The sequence below is a fragment of the Haemaphysalis longicornis genome, unplaced genomic scaffold (genome assembly GCF_048455015.1).
Source record: "Haemaphysalis longicornis isolate Haplotype H1 unplaced genomic scaffold, Haemaphysalis longicornis Haplotype H1 scaffold_2, whole genome shotgun sequence".
Taxonomy (NCBI): Eukaryota; Metazoa; Arthropoda; class Arachnida; order Ixodida; family Ixodidae; genus Haemaphysalis; species Haemaphysalis longicornis.
The window spans coordinates 132866975-132886057 of NW_027526295.1; positions in this window are offsets into that span (position 1 = coordinate 132866975).

Consider the following 19083-nt stretch of genomic DNA (forward strand, 5'->3'; position numbering starts at 1 on the left):
ACAAACTCAGAAATTCCCCTTCTAACGTCAAGCTCCTCATTTACTTTACTTTTATTAGACCTGAGCTCGAATATGCCTGTATAGTCTGGGACCCCTACACTAATCACAACATCCGTGAAATAGAAAGAATTCAGAGGAAAGCTGTAAGGTTTATTTACTCTAAATACTCCCGCAGTGATTCTCCCTCACGAATAATGCTTACTAACAATATCCCAAGCCTCGAATCCAGGAGAAAGTGCTTCCGCCTTGATTTCCTTTCTTCACTAAGCAAAGGTGCACTGTCAATTGACCCGTCACCGTTCTTGTCATTGTTGTCAACAAGACCTACTAGGCATCACAACCCGAACGCTTTCACCCCATATTTTGCTGCTACTGACACCTTCAAATATTCTTTTTTTCCGCGTACGATACAAGAGTGTAATGAATTACCCCCTGTATAAGTGCCTTGTTTGCTTGTATTGTTTGTATTTTTCTGCATTTTATCTTCTTGTGCCCCCCTGCTTGGACCTAGCCATGGTATGCAGTATGTATTAAATAAATAAATAAATAAATAAATAAATAAATAAAATAAAGTTGCAAGCGTTTTCGTTTGTTGCTGTGAGCGTAGGCTGCGCCCGATGTTGAGCGCAGGCCTACGTGGTGTCCGTCCGGCCCGACGCGGATCGTGCAAACGTGTGCGGCGTGTTTTTTGGCGGGATACGGCCGCTCGTACAGCCGAAGACGTTATTAAGACGATTGCCAAATCTTACAATGTAAGGTATCTTTCCTTGCCGATTCGCGCATTGCTTTAGCCATGCCGGGGTACGAACGGAGCAGCGGTGTGGCGTTCTTTTTCCCCCCTGGCGTAAACAGGTATGATTAAACCATTATTGCAGAGACTCGCGAAGGAGTAAAAGTTCGTGCACAATTAACCGAGATTGGGTTGGGTAGCTTTAGGAAAATCGGTATGAACCTGCCTTCCTGCGATATACGGGTGCCTATGGCGTTCTGTTTGTGCAAATGGGCGCATTATCGAACATACAAAAGTATGAACGAGTGCGAGTATTGTGGAGGTAATCAAATGTGTTGCGTTTCATTTCTTGACTATCATTGGTTGGTCGTAATCATCAGTAGCATTTTTGAAACGTATAAGAGGGCTAAATAAACATCAAAACTGCATGATTGGTGGATTTTGAACCACGCCGTTGAAGGAAGCCGGAAATGTGTGGCCCCGCAACATGACCACGTAGTTTTTTATACATTGCCAAAAATACACACGGGTGCAGCTTTTTATTATGCCTGCTAAGCTTATGGTGCGTATGTTCCCATCGCTACACTAAGTGGCATAAGAGAAACTGACTATGCATGTACTGAGGCTGCGTATTTCGTGTGCAGTGTGGAATTTCTCATAAGTGTCGTGACCTGTTAAAGTTGTTTTGAAATAGTTGAATGCGTTTAGTAGGAATGAACCAATAGTTTATCTTCCCTTTATCTTCATGCAGTTTGTATGATGGGCTTTATGAGTTATAAAAATTTGTCATTGCAGCTGTGTTTCATAGTGATGGCTGTAGTTTAACGATTGCATTTGGTGCTTGCGCAGTTTAAGTTTCAACAAAGGGGTTACAGTGTATTGGCAGACATTCAGATTTCCAGTGTCTCTGTCATGATAGACTGTTGTTATTATACAGAGTGGAGGGCATGTTTGAACGTTTTTCCATGGAGCATACTTTAATTACATTCAACACCGCTTCCCGCATTTAGATGTTTTTATTGTTCCAGCAACTGTGACAAAAGTTAGAGACCCTTCAAACAGTGTCTCAAGCTGGTTGAGGTTGAAGAGCTGCAGTAATAATTGCTAACACTTGTGTATCAGGGAGAAATGGGGTATATCACTCCTTCAGAATGCTATGTTCATACTTTTCAAGCATGCACTGTTGCTTCTAGTTTTACAGCTGCAACAATAATAGAAAACAGCGATGCGGAATATCAGAATGGTTTAACTTCAGGCCTCCAGAGTGTCATGTCGCCGCTTTTTGAGCACACTGTTGCTTCCGGCTGTTTCAGACGCAGTAAAAATTAGGAAAACTTGCTCAGCAGGTCGCACCGATTTTACGTCACTTCTTCAAGATGCTATGTAACTCCTTTGCAAGGTTGAACTGTTCCTTCTGACTAGAAAGCTATGGTAAGAAGTGAAAGCTGTAATAGAATACGTTGGAATGTGTTTATGCCAGGCCTTCAAGCTGTGATGTCGCTGCTTTTTATGCGCACATTGTAGCTTCTAGCCATGAAGTTGTGGTGAGGGTTGAAGACACTAACATAGTACGTTAGAATAAATTCATGCCACACTTTCAGGCTATGAAATCGCTGCTTCTCTCGCACACACATTGTAGTTTCTGGCCATGAAGTTGTGGTGAGAGTTGAAGATGCTTATGTAGTACGTTAGAATGAATTCATGCCACACCTTCACGCTGTGAAGTCACTGCTTTTCACGTACACACTGTTGCTTTTCGCTTTAAAGCTGCATTAGGCATTGAAAACACTGGTGCAGCAAATCAAAATGGATCCAATGTCAGGATTTCAGGGTGCCACTTTGCTGCTGCTGGCTGGAAAGTGCGGTAAGAATAGAAAATGCTTGTGCCGTAGCCCATGACACCCTGACAAGGGGCAGTGAGAATTAAATATTTCTTCTCCCTGTTCCAGTTTGGTGCTGTGATTGGTTGCAGAAGTGGATAAAATGGAAATGCTTGCATGGAGATGTCGGCACATTTTTAAATAATTCACTTAGATCTCACCTTCATACTCATATTATTGGGCCTGTTGAGTGTGGTTGTCTAAATAGGTGCAGTAAGAATTGAGTGCACTTGTATAGCTGTCCGTTCAAGTTTCGTATGGGGCAGTCAGTGTTCGACGTCACTGTTTGGTGTACATAGGGGAAGATTATTGGCTTCGGGAAGATTATCAGAAATTTAAATGCTTTCACAAAAGCTTGACGTGACATGGCTGCAAAGCACCTACATGTTGAACCGAATATTTTCTTTGTGTATGCTATTTAAAAAGCCTCATCAACAATAAAAATATCTTCATGGTAGGCTGCTGCACATCAGTGTAAAGCCAATGAAAGTTGAATGTAGCACAACTTGGAAACGAACTTCGGACGGATGCATTTGTACGTCACTATTCGTTTTTTTCCATAAAAGCTCGCAACAGTAATTTTTTTAGGCGGCTCCTAGTGTTTAAGGGTGTTTTTCTATCAATTTTCACCGTCAGTTGGGGTTCTCTGCGTTATCATTCTACTGTAAACTGCGCGGTGGTGAAATGACACTAAAGAAACGCCGGCAGCTCTTTTATTACATCGATGGGAAACACCTCGGAAATGGTCGCCTGGATTGAAAGCATGACACTGTATACTGTCAATCTAACCAAGTGACGTAGAGCGTCTTGCCACTCGCGTGTCTCGTGAAGTAGAAATGATTAGTCTTGTAACGTTTCACATCCCGCAGTTCTCTGCTCGCGCTATACATTATTGTCGTCTCGTTTAGGCGGAATAAAATAACGCTTGTTTCTTCGTACCTACAGCTGATTTCGCAAGGGAGGACAAGTTAAGCGGCATCGCGACCTCCACGGTTGCGTGCGGCGCCGCGATAGGTGTTTGCAGTGCGTCACTACGTTCGAAACAGTCGCATAGAACAATGCGTGGCGCGTTGATATCGCGGCCGATTTCTGAAAGACACCGATGAATTTTCGCCGCTGGTTTCCTTTTCACCCTGGGCTTACACAGTCCGTGCACTGCATCCAGCCATTGCGGCGACGAACCGCCCCTTTCTTCCACCGTGCGTTTGCTACGCTTGATTTAGCAGTGATGCAGCCTGTGGTAGATACTGTACCGACTACATTTCTTGACAATGATTGCACACGCGAAGTGAAGAAATAGTCGAACTGCGACGAGCCCGGCAAAATATAACGACGACCATTATGTTGATTATGTTTTTCCAAGCAGACGACGGCTAAGCGACGTGCAGCGGTCGAAATTCGAACTATTCAGACCCCAAAAATCGTGTGCGCGTTGTTTATATGTTTATTTCTGTTGTTTAACAGTAAAACAATCACGGATAGCTTTGATTTAAGTATAAAATACACCGGGAATAGTTTCTATCAAGAATAACCTTTGTTTTAGTGAGTAATTTTTTTTTCTCCTGAGCCAGATTTCAATGAGGACGACTTTTTCTTTTTCCTGTGAAAATCATTCATTCTTCGGAATGAAACATGTATAAACGACATAATAATCAGATGGTTATACTGTCAGCCGCTCATATTAGTAATCATGGGTATAAACAGCTGCAATATAACGAACTATTTTTTATAACCGCGGAGAGTCAGCTAGCGGCCAAACAACGCTTGTGGGCGGAGCTGCACTCTTACCCTGTCATCAACTATAAAGCGGGCGGTCACTCTGCCCGTCACAACCGGCGGCGGTCTCAGTCAGTCAGTCAGTCAGTCAGTAAACTTTATTGATGGGAAAGAGGAGGAGGGAAGGGTAAGGTGGGGCTAGATAAGTGAGTGGAGCCCTCTTTCCAGGGCCCCAGTTTCAGGTGCCCCGATCTTCGCTCTGCGGATCAGCTCTCGCTGAGTCCCGAGGGCGGAGTTGGCCAGGGCTGCCTCCCATGTCTCTAGTGTGTTGGGTTCGTGGGCTTTCTCCGGGGGCCATATAACGTGGCATCCCCAGAATGCGTGGAAGAGATTTGCCACCTCTCCACATTTTTTGCAGTGGGTGCAACGTGGAAGCGAACTAGTCCCATCCAGCTAGCAGTTATCAGCGGTAACTCAAAGATCGTTCCTTTAGGTCTGAAACCGCACGAGGCAGCTATTGAGGGTAAAACAAACCGCGGGGCAATCAACGTTAACGGGTTGCTGCTAAAGGTACTTATCGACGTTAGTGAGAGGTCAGGCATTGCAAAACAGGTAAGAGGTTTCCTCCATTTTTTTCCTCTTCGAAAAGGTTAGCTTCCTGCAAATCGGGGCATCCTGGTAATGTTTCAGTAAACGTGCATACGTGAAAGCCATAGCCGGGGTAAGAGCCATTCCCTGCAGTTTTAACGTGTCCACTGCGTCCCTGCTACAACGCTCTTTGTTATCGCCTGACAAAAATGCTGTGAAGTTGTGTTCAGGGCTTATAACTCTCTACAAAAAAAAAATAAAAATGTTGCACTTGCAAAGGGTCAAAATTTATTGCCAGCGTTCCCGGTAATTCTGGCGTTACGAAACAGTCTTCGTGCACTCTTGGCATCGTTATTGCTCTTCTGGGAGCCATAATGTTGAGGCTGACGCAGGTAAGCCCCTTCGTTTGCTTCGTATCTCTTATCTAAATGAATTTTGCTGTTTATCGTATAATAAGAATAAATCAACGGAAGCACAAATTATTCGAGTGCGAAGCACTGCGGGCGCTTAAAGGCCATTGCAGGAACTCGTATGCAAAAAACGTTTACAGTTTGAATGCCCGAGTATTCGTTGTCGGGTATACCAAAGCAACCAACCTAAAGCACCAACCCAAAGCACCATCTGCACAAAGTGTATAAATGGCGAACTAAATACGTTTATTCGTTACCGTAGAATATTTGGACATACTTTTTCGAACGAAATTTTGAAATCAAGACGCTTAAAATACAAACTTTACAGAAATAAACGAACAAAATAAGAAATGTGTACCATATTCGCCGTCTTCGCATACCGAAGACAAAAAAAAAAAGGAAGAAAATTTCTCCGGGACTTCAGCTTGCTTCGTGCTTTGAGGGCAAATGTCTCGGTATTGTCAAACTCTTCTTTACGGTCATATCGTGTTTGCATCGGTTTCTTCGCTTTCCTTTTTTACTCCGACGGGCAGACTCACCGCAATGCACGCGGCAGCTTCCCCACACTCAGAGCTCTCCACAGTGGGCATATGTTTACGTGCCGTAGCACGCACCGTTTCCAGTGCTCGCTTCAGGCTCACTTTAAGTGCAGAGCACTTTAGGGGCTCGCCTTGTCGTCGTAGCAGCTCGCTGGGCCCAATTAGAGCCATACGGCGTTCCGTCGTAGAGGTTGTCTTCGCGGCCTAACCCCGAGTCTTCGAAAGCCAAGCGCTTTATATAGTATAAGCATTCGAAACTCGTGAACCGCTGGCGCTTGTCATACATTTCCCTGTTGTTTAGCGCAAATAAAACTGTACGTACATTTGAGCCAAAATATACGTAATTAACCGGCAGCCCCCGCCTTCATTTAGTTATGAAATAAATCTAACTAAAGTTTGGGTTTGGGCTAGTTGGTTCATATTTAAACTGGGAAACAGCGCTTTAAACGAGGACAGCGAAGAAGGAGACACAGACACTAGCGCTGGTGTCTGTGTCTCCTTCTTCGCTGTCCTCGTTTAAAGCGCTGTTTCCCAGTTTAAATAGTTATGAAAGCTCGTTGGGTTGGTTTTTACGATAGTAAGCGAAAAACAGCGGCAGTGCAACGCCGGCACGTGCGGTAGGAAAAGCAAGCACAAAAACGACAAAATTCCCGCTGGCGCAGTTTCAGGCAGGGGGCGCAGGAGCACTGCGAAGGCGGGAAATTTGAGTTACATTGGGTGGTACCAGTGAGCGGATAACGGCGCTACATCCCATATGGCGAATCTGTGCTCTGTACTTCCGACCGCTTTCACATTGAGTGGAACGGATTTATTTTTTTGTTCCAATCTGCCAGGTTACCGGGTTTGCGCAGTGGATGAGCGCACTTGCTTCTTACGCTTGTCAACCGAATTCGGACGCAATACGAACCTAAATGCGTTCTTATTTATTTACTTTTTCTTGACAGCGGCGGCCATTCTGGTACCATTCGTGTTGGTCGACGACGGCTACAGTGACCTCTCGCGTTCGAAGAAGCGTCAGTGGGTCTTGTGTAATAACAAAGCACTGAAGAAAACCTACAGCAAGACGATTCCAAAAATTTTAAGAAGGCAAAAGCCATGTGACGTCTTGCATTCGCACAAAATGTATAATTTACGAACCCAATACGTTTAGTCGTTATAGTAGCGTAAATAAAGACAACTTGTCACAAGGAGGAGGGAAAAATTTGTGCTTTCCGTTGTGTGTGCGGTCACTCCAGACTAGGGAGGGGTGTCCTCAGTTTAGGACTCCTTGGCTGTAGCCGGCCTTTCGTGCCCTATTCACCAGCCGAAGCTGGGAGCAGGGGCCTGAGCTTGTCAGCGTCGCCACCTGCTGTGAAGGGGAAGGTTTGGGATTGGGAGGGAGATCTGGGGTGCTCAGGCGTGCCCGCTCTAAGCGGAATAAGGTTCCTGATGCGGAGCAGAACATGCATTGAGGGGAGTATTGGGCGGATAATTTTTTTTTGTGCCAGAGCGTGTTGTGGGGGAAGCTGTTAGCTTGGAGCTGGCGAAGGCTGGCACCTTCCTCTTTGGTGAGTTGCCTATGTGGGGGAGGAAACTGTTGCCGGGGTTGTCGGTGGTGAGAAACTGTGCCCTTGTCACAAGGAAAAAGAAAACCTACGGGAACTCGCCGCGTCAGATTGCTAGCGCATCAGTAGACATTTCTCAGAATTTGTCAGTTGCCAGGGCTGACCTTAACCACTACAACAGAATCCGGTGGGGAACTAGTACATCTTAAAGGGCATTCGACGAGCCCTTTCAAATAATGGTCAGTAGGCTACCTGTGTTCCCACCAAAAAAGCATAGGACCAATGCGCTCTCCCCTGAATGACTTATGGGACAAACACTTGGCGTTTTAATGAGCCAAGCGGGGAAGGGAAACAGAGATGATAGTATTAACGCTCATGGATAGGTCAGTGCCACTAAAGGTCAGCCTGGATCCGTCTCTGCTTGATAATGACATATTGTTGGCAGGCGATTAGTAGAGTGGCCGAGCCCATGTTTCTTAGGGTTGAGATGATGCCATGAGATAGTGCCATGCTCGTGGGCGAGGAGCATAGAACAGGGTGCCATGGTTGCGAAAACGTTTCCATTTAGCTTCCGGGAACTTCCACTACATTTCTCGTCGTTCAACGCCAGGCTGGTTGCCTAGCGTATTCTTCACGCGAGCTGGTTGAGAATGGTGACAGTGACGCGGTTGAAGACGATGATGATGGCGTCGCTGCAGGGCCCATGTCTTAGCACTCAGCGCATTAAAAATACACTAAGACACGTTTGACACCACGCGGTAAAACAAAGCGACTAGTTAGTGGAGTAGAAAAATGTGCGCAACGTACATAGCGGCAGGTGGATACGGGGAAGGGAGCGGAAGCTGAGGGAAAGCGCCTAGAAATATCTACTTCGTTTTTCCTCAGGAACAGCTCGTTGGGCAACCAGAGGGAAAGTTGCTGGTGTAGACGAAAAAAATGTGACGGTCCAGGTAGGTAGTGAGGTAGCAGCATCCGGGATGCGGTGTAGCCTCTGCTGGTCGAGGCTGGTAGTGCGGCCGCGGCCGGGTGGAGAGACCGTTGCAATGGGTGGCGGGGAGACCAGCAAGCGCCACTCGAATGGCTGAGACAAAAGGAGCCACTTTTTTTAAGGAACATTCGGTGACGATTACTAGCACCAAGTTAAGTGCAGTCCCATTCTGCATCTGTGCGCCAGTTGCCAAAGAGAAAGAGGACGATCGTTTTCTTTTACTTTTCATTTACAAATTCCTATATTTGTTGTGCAATTATTCTCATCAATTTTTTTTTCTCCAAATCTTAGTCTCCTAAATCGGGCACTGTAGCCCCAAGAAAGCTCCCGGTCCTGGCCAAACAACTCCCAAGTGGGTATGCGCCACAAACAAAGGAACAACAACAACAACAACAACGATCGAGTCTGAACGCTCAGCGTCGACGGAAAAGGTTCTACAATCGGGTGCCCATACCCAGCCCTCTGGCGCCCGGTCATGCCGGCCCGTCATCTTCGGCGGATGAACCACTCTCTTGGATGACGACAAGCGGGAGGGCGACGTTGCGTGTTGTCGTGACCGGTTGGCGAAGAAAGGGACCCGCTTGCCTCTGCCGGGGAATGGCAGCTGCCCCAACGGTAGTGCTTTCGGGCAGCAGGGCTACTGCTGAATTCACCCAGCGAGAGTTATTTGCGGGCAGCGGAGTCAGAGGCCGCCCCTTCGACTCTGCTGGTGTTCTGATATCGGCGAGACGGCAGGCGCCAGCGGTTTCTTAAGCACGACGCTGCTTGCAGCGAAGTATGTATGGAGTGCACGTGACAGAAGACCATGAGGACGCCACCCGTCCAGGAAATGTTGCTACGTGTGTCGGCTGTACACCCTCGCTACGGTGGTGTACCTGGGACGTGCGAGTTTCGAGAGTAGTCCCTGCTGTTCACGGCCAACCCGGTTTTCAGCGTGGGGAATGTGGGCGTCGTAGCAATGGCCTGGATGTATGCCCTGTTCCAACAGCTGCTCACATCATGGTTCACGCGCATGGCTTTACTGCTCACCATCTGCTCACCATCGTCGTCTTTATTGAGACCTCTGGTAGTTTTCTCCTCCCATGTTCCCCTAGTCCCTCAAGTCGATTTTTCTACCCTGATACGCTCAGGGGTATGATTTTGAACGAAATAAAACTTAGAGCCATGTTTATTCGAGATGTGGTGGTTCCTTTCCCGTGAGAAGCCAGAGTTGGCCCACTCCAGTTGTCCGAAAGTGTATGTTACCTGGTGCGTTCGTTACTGCTAAACACGGTACGTCTGTTTCTAATCGATGTCTGCTGTGGAGCATTTCAGTGGTTACAAGTTTGATTTGAGAATGCAGCCAGTGAACGATTAAAGGCTTGGCTACAATGTGCACAGTGCCTGCATGTGGTAAATTAAAACAAGAATTGGGACTACCGGTTGAGCAATAAGATTAACTAAAGAAGGCATAAAATAAGGCAATCTGGGGGCTCGATCAAAGCGGTTCAGGAACGTTTTGAGGTTCATGGGGGAGAGCTCCTTTTCGCAGATGGCATAAATAGGCTGATTGCGATCATCATGATTTATAAGTGAAAATAATTAGTAGTAACCATTGATTACAGCCGAAAAGTTCGTAAAAAATTATATCGTAGAAAATAGGAAGCGTATACGGACAGACATTTCATAGTCGATACGAAGAAGCCGCAGATCAGTCTGCAAGGTGTTGTGGTACAGAAAAGTGGGAAAATAGAAAAAAATGATGACATCAATTCCCAAGATACCTGTCATGAGGACAAATAACGGACATGATTAATTGTTTCATTTCTCGACCGATTGATTGATGCGTGTTCAAAGATGACTGAAAATGCCCAAATCGATCATAATTCAACAACATAGCTGATCAATAAAATAATTAATAAATTAATATATAAATTATGATGTGTTCTTTCTAGTGAATGATACCTCACGTCGGAACAGACTGTTGTTTCATCGATAGATTGACGCAACGTTACGGTATTTGCGCGCGGCTTGAATTTTAGAGGTTGTATTTATGAGCGTTCAATATAGATTTTCAGTATGAATTTCAAAGGCACTGCTAAGTAAATAAAGCTAAACAATTATTTCGAAGGCACACCTTACCATGTTTTCTGAAACGAAGTGCCGTTTGTATGGTAGCCTCTGTTCCGCAACCATGGAAACGGCGTCGCTTCCATTGCAGAAGTTTGACGTTTCTGTACATTTTGCCGTGTTCATGCACGAAGGGGAGGGCGGATTAGCTTTCCTGACCGTTGAGCGTATCGAGAAAAATGGACAGCCGAACTCAGAAATATTGATTCGATGGAAGAGTACAATGGGAGCACGCAACTGGCGCCAAGTTTCGATTTTTGCTCCTTGGTGAGCAAATATTTCGTTTTCGATTCCTGGAATATAATTCCAAGGCTTGCAATAAGGTCAGAAGTACGGCTCCCGCAGAAAGTACATTTAACAAAAAAGGCTAGCCGTCTTTGTGCGCGGCATAAAGCGTGTGATCAATAGGATGTCCCCGTAATCACGCACTTTATGCAATCGCGCCGCTCCAGAGGTGACCTGCCGTATAGGCCTACACGCATATATTTCGCCCCTCCTTCAGCTTTTCTACCCAAAGTAACGACTGCGTGGAACACATTGACAGTCGGTAATCATAATGTACCAAAATAGCTTCCGTGCTCCCGCTTGCGCAAAGAATACGGTTTTAGAAGGCGTGCTCGCCACCTCACGTCCATGTGCGGGGTTGTGTAAAGCCTGCGCCATTCCAGGCAGCTGTGGCCAGCGCAAGTCTGCTACTGCCGTGTGCACGATATAAAATTAAAAATTGGCTACCGATTACTATACTACCTAATCCGAAATTTGGGCGCAGCTGTTTCGCCATTTTGACTGAACAGAATATGTTGAGGCAAAGAGTTTCAGAAATACATATGGTTACCGAAAACTGATTTGCAGCGGCTGACGAAGCACAAGCATCGGTAGCCTCGCTCATTGTTCAGCCCTCACTCTGGGTTCTGCCGTCGGCTGTGCTCACCCTCCGCTCGGGCAGCTCGTTTAGCTGCAGCGGCTGACGAAGCACACGACTGGTTGCCCCACTCGCAGTTCAGCACTCATTCCTCAGTGCTGCAGTGCGCTGAGACAGCACTAACTCGTGGGTTGACTCGACGGAAGCGATGATGAGCCTCTGCGTCAGCGGCGCGAAGTGCGTCTAAGGAAAAGACCGCGACCCGCGTTTTAGGTAGCGAACGCACATCATTTTCACGTGCACGCCCCCCTCACGTTTTCGCCAAGCGTCGCGCAAACGAGCGTCTCGTGGGTGGTGGTGGTTTATCTAGAAAGGAGGGAAGAGAAAAGAACTGGGGATATTTTTGAACTCGATGGGGAGTTCACCCTCATACAACCCAGTATAGGGAAGTGGAGTGGGGGTTTCCGAGGATAGGAAGAGAGGGAAGAAAGAGGAGAGAGGGAGGAGAGTGGGGGATAGTCTATGTCGCGTTCGTCAAGTCCATGGCTTGGCGGCTACAAACCCTGCACTAGTCCCTTCACTACCAGGAAGCTGCCTCTCATGCGGGTAGAGCATACCGCCAACTCCTCCCCCCCCCTTCCCCAACGAACACTTTCGGAGAGCGCTCGGGCCGCCACGGCGAACCACCCTCCCCTCACAATTTCGCGACACTCTCTTCCTTCGCTTTCTTTCACTCGTCGGTCTTCCCATCCTTGGCTCGGTTACGACGATGGCGACGCCGCGAAGCTCCAGATGCAGCCGCCAAAAGCTGCGCTTGAAATTAGTATGTTCATCCAGGCATGCTCGGGAGATGCGAAGAGTATAAAACTGGCCGCGTATCTGCTCCTTCCTTTGCAAATGTCGCCGAAAGACGATAGTCGAATGGCGGGCCCACCAAATGAAGGCCTTCCTTCTCTTCCCCGCTCACCTCTCATGTTGTTCCTCCCCCGTCTCGTTCCCCCCAAGTTAACACGCTAGACGTTTGCTCAGGTGAATTTAAATTTACCGCGTTCCACTGCTCCTAGTCGGGTGTGTCGATGCCAGCGCTGCCGTACGGCTGTGACGCGCGTGAATTGAGGCGCCCTACTACAATGTTTATAGGACCACTTTGCCCTGATCCAAGAGCGTTCCAAGCAGAACGCGTATCCTGCCTAGTAGAACCTTTCGCTGATATTTCCGTTTGATTGCTTGAATGCCACAAGGAGGTAGCAGTGACAACAGCAGTCGACGGTTTTCTAACGTTGACGCAGTATTTCATTTGGTATCTCAAAAGCTGTGGGTATATCAGATTTGGCTGTGAGTATATCAGACTATTGCGCAGCATTTTTTTCACTTTGGCCGGCTGGCTGAATCGAGTCCCAGATAGACAGACAGACAGACAGACAGACAGACAGACAGACAGGCCAAACTTTCTGCGTTTAAGTAGCCCAAGAAAGACTATCGTCGTTAGTAATGCGTCAACGATAAGGAGACTGCGTAGCAGAAAGGACGGTGTAGACAGCGGTATACTAATATCCTGATTGGTCGATTGTAGGAGCGGAAAGATTCCATCGGTCGCGGAGTCTGAGGCCGACCATGGAGCGTGCCCACTCTGTGGCTCCAAAACTCCCTTTATTTGCGCAATAAAAGTTTTTCACCACCTCCACCGAATGGCCACGGCCGCTCGATGGAAAACTATTTTTCATTGAGCCGCCATGGAATGCCGTTCGACGCTGCCGCAAGGCTGCCCGCCCGAAGGGAACACGGTTACGCCCCGTGCTGTGACGTCTCTTTAATGCGGAGCGCTCTTTTAAGTCGTCGTCTTTTATCGTTTATACTCTGTGCATCAGCCAGATGTCGATGCGCTCACTTCAGTAAAGCGAAAAGGCTGACAAAAGTGCCAGGCTGCGCGAAAGGGACTCAAAATGTGGTCGTGTTGGCTCCAGGTTTGACATAGGTATGTTTCATTCGTACCATTGCGAGATTTTGGAGCCAGAAACTTACCGTGGTTTCAGAAATAAATGAAACATTAGCGTGAGACACGGCTGCTTCCAATTGACGATTCTACATTTTTCTTGTTTTAGCACGACTTTAGTTGGGTTGAAGGTGGTTAGGCATATTCGAATACGCGGATACGTTCACACAGCCCGCAACTGGAGAGGCGTTTCAGGGAATAATCAAGCGGTAGGCCGAGAGCGGTAGATATGCCCATGAATGTTATCCGTTTGGCTTGATTGAGCAAGGCTGTGGCAAGGCTGTTGTTGGTATTGGGAGGGCTAAAAATGACACCGGCAGTGGCCCCGTTTTCTAAAATCACGAGGTGAGTAGGTGCACGTCACTTCTGAGGAAAAATGACGCTCTTTTGTGTCAGTGTCCGCCGTAGCAACCGTGTCCGTTTACGATTTTAGGTGAGCTTTTTGCGCCCTGCACAAAGGTCCCTTAGGCGGGCCGATGCGAAAGCCTCGGAGCGCCTACGGTGGCGTCGATAGTTACGCGACAGCGACAAGCAGCCGACAGACGGAGCATAAGCGTCCTAAAGCACCGATCATACACAGCCTAACGGCGCTTTAATGAGCGTGGGTATCGCCTAGCAACGGAGACGAAAACTCCATCTTACACTTGCTCAGAATTATTTCACGCAGCGTTGCAAAACTGAGCGAAATCGTGATTCGGCATTCCTTGCCCGTGAATTCTCTGGCGAAGGTCGGTTTCGTACGATAGATAATTGTGGCACAAGTGCGACAAAATGCTTTCTCACAAGAAAAAAGGAGGCAGAGAGGGAGAGAGAGACGAATTTTTCTGAGCTTCGTCGAGATTAAATCGAGATAGTCCTGTGAGAGCGATGTCTTAAAGGGTGCCGCAAAATCAAATAGACTTCACCATGACCCAGCCCCAGTGTCAAACAAAGCCAGTGGTTGCTGCTCCACGAAACTTCTTTTAAGTGAGAGAAGCTTCCGAAATGGCCAAGGTATTTTTTTATTTATGACATGGCAGCGAAAAAGGCAGAGAAAAAAGGAACAGCTTCTCAAAGTCACCAGAAGGTGCAAGCATTAGATGGCTTCATCTCAGATCCTATAGGACAACTGAACGCCGCAGAGAAAGGCGGGAATCGGGACAGTGCGATGTTGAGCCGGGCCTTTTTTGACCCCGAAAGCTTTAAGCGAAGGCGCTCTGTCGGCGCTGTTTCAGGTCGTTCCGGCTCACAGAAAGTAGACGCCCAGTTGATGAAGAACAGCTTGTCCGGGTCAAAATCCTCAGACTTACACTGAATTAAATCGGACCTGCCACTTTCATTGAAAAGGCGTCTGTGAATTTTGTACAAAGGGTGCAGCACAGCCCCGTCGACAACGTTCTCTTCTATTAACGGAGAATCATCACCCCATTCTTCCTTGACATACAGACGCGGTCCGTCTGTAAAGCTCTCCTGAAGGCATTCCGCATTTTTGATGAAACGTTCTTCCGTTGCGGGCGTCCACCACTGTCGGAGGTCGCCGTCGGCGTCTATAGTGGAGCCGAGGATGCTCATTGCCAAAAAAATGCTCCGCAAAACTTCGCCCAGGTAGAATGGCACAAACTCCACGTCCAGGCGCCGTGAGATGGTCCATATAAAAGCTGTGGTAGCCGGAGACACCAGGACCTCGTTGCCATCAGGTTTATAAAGGGCGACGGTTCTGAACGCACTGTCGGTGTCCAAGAGCGGCTCATAGAAACTACCTGAGTGGCCCGCCCGCCAGTATTCGGCACGGTGATTGAGCTGAAGGTGGTAGAAGGCTTCAATAAGGCTCATGTTCTTGAATAGCGGAGAAGCTGGATGCCGCTCGTGCACAGTTTCATTGCTGTCTGTTTCCAGCAGGACCACCTTGAGGCGTTCCACCTTGAGGACGGCGACGGCTGCGTCCTCCTGAGACATCCAAGGTGCCTTAGCGGCAGCCTGTTTCATTTCTTGGCGCGCGAGGAGCTCCATCTTCCGAAGGTCGTCCGCGATGTCCCCTGAAAGTAGTGTCGGCGCCCTCTTTAGAACCTGGGACCAGACGAGGGCCCTGGTGGCCCGAGGGTAGAGCCTCTCGAGGACAGAGAAACACGGTTCGAGTCGCTTTGGGACGACGCCAGCGAGATGCTGGTTGTAGCTGAGAGGCGTCACGAAATCGGCTTTGTGAAGCGGAAGTAATGGCGAAATGGACACGATGAGCTTGTAACCGATGTAATTGAGTATAGTTCGAGCCGCGGACCGAGAAAGAATGGTTGGCAGGTGGTTAAAATAGGCCGGATCCAGTAGCGCGATCTTGTCCCCAGAAAGTTCGCCCTCGCTTTCTTCGATGAAGTGCCCAAAGTACGCCGGCCAGTTCCAGTGATGGTGTGATATAAGGGTGGCTATTGGTAAAGTCTCGCGGGCAAACGGCACGTTGCGGACAAAATGGGCCGCTGCGATGCTGATCCTTTCTTCCAGCTCAACGATCCTCAAAGCGCTGGGTACAACATCATGGTTCTCTTGGTTCCATAGAGAAAGGACTTTGAAGATGAATTCGTTGTACGACTTGATGTCTTCGCGGGGAAAGGCGTTTTTGAACCGCCTGAGCAAGACTGGTGGTGAATTAACGTGCAGCATGACCTCCCGGTTCAATGGCCTCTTTCGGATAGATACGCTTACTATGGACGACAAACCGAGCATTTTTTCTGCCTTCGCAGCAACAGTATGGGCTTCAGCGCGAGTGGCAGAGCCTGCGTAAGGCCACTCGGCAATGTCTAGAGCGGCAAGCATCTCTCGGAGCACGTTCCAGTCGGTATCCTTATTTGACCCCCGCACGCAATTTTGCATAAAGAGTGCCGCCTCACCGATGAAAGAGGTCGATCCCGTATCGGCATCTTGCTTCAAGAAATTCCAAAGGTCGAGCATGATTGAAGCGGGCGCCGAGTAAGCGTAAGGCTGAGAGCTCACGTTGGGCTGCTGGAACCAATTGTTCGAGCATACGTACGAGTAGAAGTCTACGCACGGAGATACCGAGCGGTTCAAGTTTTCACCGATGTACTGGTCCTGCCATCGGCACGACTCCAAGTTGCTTTCTGTGAGACCGTTAGTGACCGCCCCTGTCTGCAGATCATGGCCTTGTAGGAGTTTATCACTTGGGTCGGTTCCGTATTTGTAAATGGCTCCTCCCGGAGGAAACTGCGCTATAAGATTTTTAATCAGTGGGCCCGTGAAAGCGATGACAACTATAGCCAGTACGATCGCAAGTAACATCCAAGCCAACAGGGAGCAGTAATTTTGGGCGCTCTCTTCTGGACCGGCGTTGAGCTCAGTACTCTCGAAACGGACATAGGGGTTTGGGCCCCTCGTTATTCTCACTTTTTTATGGCGAGGCTGAAGCTGTTCATGAGATTCGGAAGTCTCGCTGAGGGTGTTGTCATCCTGGGGGGTCACGGTTGAACGTGTGGAAGAAGCCTTCTTTGCGCATTTTTGGTTGCGTTTCTCGAGCTTGTTATCGAATTTCGAACATGATGGAAGACGCACAGCGTACAGAGGTGCAGCTGGCCTCTGTCGAGGCCCGACAATGGGCAGGTGGCCTGCTTGCTGTGCAGACGGTGCGGGGTAAGCAACGTCGTTTCGGAAAGATGGAGGTGAGAGCGTCCTATGCTGCCGAGGCCTTGGAGCGTCGTTCGCCGGTCCACCAGGGCGCTGAGGGAAGGGAACGAAAAATGGGGGGAAGGTAGACGGAGATGGGGTGGCGAATGGAGGCGACATCGGGGACGACAAGGGCGCGTTGAGGGGCGCCATGTAATCATACTGCTCGGTATTCCCGAAGTTCTGGAGCTGATTGGGAAGCGGCCAATTATCGATGAAGGTTCTTCTACCAAATGCGTCCATGACGACTGGCTTCGATACACGGCAGGGCACAGCGGATGATACGTGAACGGCTGCTGTGCGTGACGTGATTACAAGTTCGGGGAATGGCTTCGTCTTCGTCCTCGTTAAAGAAACTGGGCAATTTGCCTCTTGCAGTAACAAAGGTTCTTTTCTAGGACTTGAAAATAATCACACAAAAACTGAAGTGTTTATCTATTAAAAATGAACAAGGTGACTAAATCGGCAATCAAAGAACAAAGTGCGGAAAGATTCGGGCTCATGTTATTTCATGCTTCTGTCAGTAAGCCCCGGATATTGAGTAAATGTCCATTATATGCGTGCCTATAGACAAGCGTTCAGAACCAACAAATACTAAAACAGTTCGTTTTTATGGGTGAAAAACTCCGTCTCGAGTAAAGCGTTCCCGAGCTCCAACCCGCCCTACGGAGTAACGTGGATACCAATGAATGCGAAAACAATAATAAATCGTTCATCCAAGAAAAACAAAATAGAAAGGGGCAGGCCCGTAATCTGAAAGCAAGAAAGCATTCTTACTTTTAAATAGATATTTCCGACAACGACCGACACCAAGGTATTCTTAGAGCCACTAGATCAGGTTTCAGAGTATCGTCACTCTTTTCTGTCATTGCTGGATGCCGCCGAAAGGGGCCATTGGTCGAACCGCGTCACGTGACATTTGTTTACCCCGCAAGGCCCATGGGCGCTGACGATTCGGTGCCCTTGTGTTGTGACGTGCACGCGTTCTTCGATAAATCGGGACTTTTGGGGCGCAGTGCGGCCGCGCGCCTGTATGAGACGTTTAGCGTGAGTTTTATAGCCCCAGACAGAGTAGCGATGCCGTGCTGCTCTGTACTGGGCTGTTTCAATCGGCCGGAAGGTGGAAAACGCTCGCCTCGCTTCCCGCTGCCAAAGAACGACAGTGGCCTCAACGTTATAGAGTACTTCTCGAAGAACGTTGAGTGCCCTAGCGTGCGTAACCTATAGCCACTAGAAAAGCGTTGCTTATTTAAGGGCTCTAGGCCTAGGGCCACTAAATAAGCTACGCTAGCGTAACCGAGCCTGACCTTGTCGCACCGGCGGGCTGTCTCGAAATCCTCGGAAAGAAAACACAGATACCATGGTTGCCAGGCGGCGCCCGGACCAATTACGCCCGTCAAGGTCGGCCGCAATTGGAAGCACAAAGCTGGCCACCTTAGCGATAGGCACCAAAATGGCTGCCGGCGTGCATAAGTGTCTTTACTTTTAAGCGCAGCCTATTTAGTGGCTCTAGGTATCCACATCATCAACAACAATACGGTAGCGCTAGCTCTCAGGGCACGCATTTTATTTAGGTGGTATTTAATGCTTCCGAATGAAAAAAGAAACTTGACTTTTGCCTCAGAAAGTATCCGGTTGAATACGGGAAACGAAGCGCGAAAAATAGAAAGCAATGCATCCGACAGCTTTCGCATGACAGACGGAGCCTTTATTAATTCGTTGGCAATTTCCCGCGAGGGAGAGTTGCTTGAGTTACTTTTTAACAACAGATGCGCACCGCCCCCCCCCCCTCTATTAAGGTTCATACAATAATACCTATAGAGGAATCTCGCTGTGCCATCTTCCACCTCGATGGATGTGATCGTTGGAATTGAATTAGTATTGGAGCTGGGTCACGGAGCAGCTGGCCTGCGGAAAGTACTATGCAATTGATCGTGCAGCCAGTTTCGTATTCTTCGGGATCTTGCTTTCACGCCTTTCCTAGTGTAGCCAGTATGCGGGTGTGTAGGGAAGAAGCGTTCTGAGATACGTTTGTGTTGGAACTCTGCACCTTTTGCGTTTTATGAAGAAAGCAGGCTT